Raw genomic sequence first — 6000 nt, 5'->3', positions numbered from 1 at the left:
GTGTCTTATTAAAAACTTTGAGCAATAATACTATCTCACTGAGGATGTAAAATAAAAGCTTTCTTATCTTATTGTCATTGTTCTTTTCAAAAAACAGTTTTAAGCCTTTTGTGTATTGTCACTTTTACAAATGTCACTCACAGAAATACTGCAAAATGAAATGAAATAAAGCCTTTATTGCCCTATCCCTGGTCTAAAAGGTAAGATTTATTATATTTGTGGAAGATATATTTACAGATTACTTTTGTATATGTTCTAGTATATGACTATTTCATTAGTCAATAGCATCTCTACTGCATACAGAGAGCTTTTTTACAAGTTTGTTTTAAACAATTCACTTGATAGCTTAACTAAATTACTTTTTTGTCTCCTTGACATCAATAAGGTGTTAAAATGGTTAGGGTAAATATCTGTAGCATGTATTTTGTGCACTAGGGGACAATTTTAACAGCAGCATTAGCATGTACTTACAATTCAGGAAATTTAGAAAATGAGTATACTTGTAGAGTTGTAAATCACTCAGATCTGCTCAGTTTCATCTTGCTTTGAGCCTAGGATACAGGTTTTCAGTCAGAGCTTCCAGACTGCAAGTCAAGTTCTAAATAGATGTATAGCAATGTAATTAAACAGGTTTTCAAATGAAAATTGAAAAGGGAAAGTATTCTACTTCTTGAATATTGCAAACATCTTACTAGCAGCAAGTCTTCTAGTGTGCAGAATAGTATTTCTTGGTCTAGATTATTCTCAGTTTTCAAACTTTATTAATGTCCAGGAGGTAATTCTCCTTTAATGGTTCAAAAGAAAGTTCAGAAGAAATGTCTACAATGTATGTAATAGATAACTAGTAAATATCATTAGTTCTTTTCTTAAAAATGGCATGAACTTGGAACTAATAGTTATGCTTTAGCTAAACCAAGCCAACAGTGTTATGCTAGAAACCTCACAGTACAAACCTAAAGCTGAAGCACATAAGCTGTCACACAATCCAGCAGAGTCCTGTCTTAGATAACTCATCATACTGATGATGGTATTTTTGGCTGCTAAATATTTTTAGAGACTTTTGGCTTTTGACAATTTATTTGATTAGTAGTATTTTACTGATGCAGTGTCAAAGTTAGAATATGGTGCACCAGTATATGCTTGGCTCAGTTTTCATCTGTCTATAACTATTTCAAACTTCATATTAATGAGTTATAAATTTTCATCAATGTGAGCAAAGTCACATGTGATTTACATCAAGAAAGGCATCCCAAACAACTGCCAGTGTGTACTGATGTGATGAAGAAAAATGATTTTGCTTTGCTTTAAAGGAAACTACAAGATCTTTATGAAGTTTCTTGTGTACGTGTGTCTTGGGCATGAAAAGTACTGCTGTGTAATTAAGGCTTTACCTTAAGTCCAGTTGTGTAGGATTTTGAAAGAAGAAAATGATAACCTTCAGAAATGCTCAAACTCTGTGGACACAAAGTCTTCATGTTCAGTCTAAATAAAGGTCTTTGCTTCCATTGAAGGCATGTGCTCACTTACCTGCTTTAGAACTGTCATCAAAAAAAAACTGGGCAGCAGGACCAATTTTTTCTCTATTTCTCCAATATTGCCTTTTCTTTCCCAGCCTCTGCATCTTCCAAGTTCTACCAACTTCCTTCCTATGATGAGCAAGTAGAGTGAAAGGAAGACAGTGTCTTACAGATAGGCAGTCCTGGAGGTGACTGGGACACTCTCTGCACAATGGGAAGGAATATGCAGTTGCAATATCTTAAGGGGGTAGGAACTGTTCTTTACACAGCCCAAGGAAAGGCTGGCTAGTGCTTTTAGAGTTCCCCTGTTGTTTAGGAAGCTGGAGTTAAATAGTCTTGAACAAACATGGCATGCAATCCTAGTGCTAATCCCTAAGCAATGTGCTAGAATGAGGATCTGGAGTGCAGATCCTCACAACCAGATCAGTAAATAGATCAGCTCTTCAGAGAAGATATGCCCTCGGATTAACAGTGCAGGGAAAGTTATTCATCATTCAAGCTCCTCAATAAATGGTAGGTATTGAAATGGCACTTGTTGATTTCTGTAGTGGGGAACTGAAAATTGCTGGAGATACTAGTCTAAAAAGGGAATAAAAGGTGGCAGCCGGGTCCCTTCCATTCTTGTTTAAAAACAAAAAGTAGAAAAGTTAGACAATTACTGGGTAAACAAAGATATTTATTCCTAAGGAAAATAGGAAGGGAGGAAGGCACTTAAGTCCTCTCAGAGATATTTAAGTATCTAATCTATCTACTCCTCAGTAAAATCTGTGGGAGGTTAGGCACTGATTTAAAAAAAAATGTGGACAATATTCTTTCAATTCAGCTACCTTCTTTATGTTCCTTTTTCCTAGACCTTCTTTAAAAGCTAAACTTTTTTTAATTGCATGCTCAGTCTGTAGCATCCAGAAGACAAATCTTTTCTTGTGTTATGACCAAAACCATCAAAAAAAAAAAATTGTGCCTCAATTTTTTGTTTCCATTACAGATTTTGCAGCTACAAAACCGATTCATTTTTTTTAGAGGAGGATGCTAGCAGTTGGTACAGGTGAATAAATAGAAATGAGCTAAAAAATTATTTTCCCTTTTCCCGTTTTTCTTCCTTCATTACTGATTTAGTTTCGGAAAAAATGATGCTTAATTTTTTGGGGGAGTGGGGTGAATTACAGTAATGGATTTCTCAAGCCAAATTCATCCTGGGTTTCTGGAAATGTGTGATACCTTAAAACAAATGGTGAACAGGTTTTAATACAGTTTTGTCTTGAAACTCTATTCTTTTGTGAGTCTTCTGAGAAGAGAAAAATAACTCTTACCCATTGTGAGAGGCTATAATCAACAGTTCAGAGACTGCTGTAATAACAATTTCAAGCTGGCATAGAGCATTATTTTGTCAATTTAACAAGAAGGTGGCTTACATAGGAAGATTCACCATTAACTTTGCTGTTAGATATGTTTTAGTAATATATCGGGAACAGTTTGAGCAGTTTAACAGCTGAAAGAAACAGCAAATCCCCTTATGTACTTGCAGGCTAAATTAAGTACCTATAGTAAATTACCTGTAACAAGTGTAATAATTCCATATTATTCTTTTGAGCAGTGCAAGATCTATGGTATATATGTAGTTAATTGCTAGCAATGCTTTTTCTGATTCCTACAGTATCCTTTCTGTATATTTCACATTTTGTCTCAGTAAAGAGTGAAATTATCAGCCCGTTAAAAAGTTGTTCTGAATTATTGCCTTCTAAAAGCAACCTGAAGAATTCTGAGCAAGAATGAAGCTGAAACTATTGGGCCACTGAACTCCTATCCATACAAATAAGTAACATCAGTAGGTGCAGTGTTTAGTGACTCATGGCAATATTTAATTGCACAGGTTAAAAATTGAAAGATTCAAAAAGATTTTTATTAAATTCACAGCCCACCTCCCCAAACTAAGTTCCTCCAAATGTGCAAACTCTTCCCTTATATTTTATGGTCACTAGGAAAGTGGAAAGGATTAATGAAAAAAAAACACTTTACATTGATTGAGGTTGTTATGAGGTATTCAGAAAGGCATTTAGGAGGACCTCCTGAATTTTCAGCAACATCTTGATTTAGTCTGTCTGTCTCTCTCTCCATGCCTTCCACCCATGTTTAATATTCATACCCAGAATGAATTCTATGAATTCACTATGCATGATTCAATTGAATTTTGAATGGACCTTTTGCCAGTTTTCCATTGCTATGTACTTTTAGGAAGACTTTTGAGGCTTTTTGGTTATGCATTGGTGTAGAATATGTTGGTGCAGTTAGCTTTGCTCATTACTGTATTATGCAAGAAAGAGGAACATTTGGTCCTAAATGCATGAATACATTGCTATGTAGTGTTGAGTTATAGCAGACATTAATGATAAAATAAATTTAGATTGAGTTTATCCACAGAATCAAAGCAGATTATAAATCCTTAGCATTAAGCAGTTATAATCCTTAAAGAAGAATCTGTTTGTACTGTGTTTATCCTTTCTGTGCCTGCCAGAGAAACTAATGTCAGTAAAGTCAAGACTGCTTAAACCCCTCAGCACAGAGTTGCTATCATTTGGAAATCATAGTTATTTCTTCTAATGCTTTGCAATGAATAGTGAAATGGATGGAAATAAAACAAAAGGAGGCATTTGAATGATATAAAACTGTCTAATAAACCTTGGGGACTTACTATTTAAAACCACCTCTTAAATACTGCAGGCATTAAATGTGGTACAAGTCTATTAAATGCACCTGTATTTTTCATAAAGGAAATTCTATAAGAAAAATAGTGATGGTTTTGTAACTGCTTGGGAATTTGAAGGACTAGGGAGAAAAGAATTTCTTGTGCTGGTTGTGAATAAGTATAAAGCTCTGGAGTAAATCTTACTCCACAAAAAGACATTACATGGACTATTTAAAAATATCAATAAAGAAATCTTTTTGGAGTGAACTGCTGATGCTTTCTTTTTCTTTTTTTTCCTGCCCTCTGGACAGCCTATGCTTTTAGAAATCTGAGTTTTCTTCTTGTCCTGATCTAACTTAATTCCATTGTCAAGATTTTGCTTTCTATTCCACTGAGTGAATTTCTCAATTATGGCCTTTATTTGCTGAGTAGAATTACTACGAAGTGGTACAAGAAATGAGGATGTTAAATTTTCAGAGTGTTGACTTGCAGCTGAGATTGAGACAAAGCTGTGTCTTCAGCCCCATGCCTTTTTAAAAATCTGATTCTCTCACGGTATATTCCAAGCCTATGTTATGAACTCACATTTAGCTGAATACACCCTGCCCCTGGGCAAAAGCAATTGAGCTTGTAAACCTTTCAATGTACTGGCAATTGCATCCCCGTTTCAGCTATAGATTCCCTAAACTTTCTGCAATATGGGTTAGAGTTGATATGGGACTCTCAAGTTGTGCTGCTTCTTTGCAGGAACTCATTATTTTGTGTAAAATTATATGAAACCCAGCTGATTTCAATTCAGCCGTATCTGAAATCTGAGAAATGCAGGAGTTGTGCATACATGTGAACAGGAACAAAACAATTGTAAAGAACAAGACTGAACTTCTGAGACTACTTTCTTGTACATAGTGCTAGCTAATATGTGGTGGGTCTTCAAATACTCTAACCCTGGAGAGTAAAAATAAGTATGAATTCTTTTGCCGTTGCTTGTTTTACTAACCATCTTTGTATGTCATTATTAGTGCATGATTCATTCATTACAACAAAATGGACTGTAACAGAAATAGAATGAAGAAGCTGCTTGCCGTTTCTTATCATAGCCCCTATTCACTCTGAAAAAGATGTGAAAAATCATGGGAATGGAAAGACTTAGTGTGATCTTGATTTGTCTGCTTTCTGCCCCTTCCCACATTTTGCTTGTTTTTTTCCTGAAGGTATTACATATGATATGAATTAAGAAGTGATTCAAGGTGGCTTACCTTCATGTTTCATTGAACTGTTTTTTGGTCAGTTCTGTGTAATATTTTTGCTGGGTAATAGACAACTTCAGTATTTTGTAGTATTACGTATGTATTTCTAATCATATAATATTTATTACTGTAATAATTGAGTTCATAAATGATAATTTTTGCTGATGGGAAAGTTCTTTTGGAGCTTGGTTCTAATTCCACCATCAGTCATAGAAGTAATGTCAAAAAGTAGAATTAGCAGCAAAAATTACAAGATGCAAATTTACGGCATGGTATGGTATAAAAAAAATGCAATAATATACATCATATATCTCTGCATGGTTTATCTTTCACATATGTTTTGTTATCACCTCTGGAATAATTGCATTTGGCACTAAGCACCACAGCTTTGGAAATGGATTAGTTTGCTTCTTTTTCTACTGGTAATTTTTATTCTAGTAATTTCTTTTCACAATCAAAAAAAAAGGCTAGTTAGAATATTTATGCCCTTTTACATCTGATGTAGGGAGGCAAAGGAAGGTACTCCCTTGTATCGTGACAAACAGTTCCAAAG

Source organism: Dromaius novaehollandiae, chromosome 4 (genome assembly GCF_036370855.1).
Source record: "Dromaius novaehollandiae isolate bDroNov1 chromosome 4, bDroNov1.hap1, whole genome shotgun sequence".
NCBI classification, from domain to species: domain Eukaryota; kingdom Metazoa; phylum Chordata; class Aves; order Casuariiformes; family Dromaiidae; genus Dromaius; species Dromaius novaehollandiae.
The sequence above is the reverse complement of the archived record's forward strand: the minus strand, read 5'-3'. Positions refer to the sequence as shown.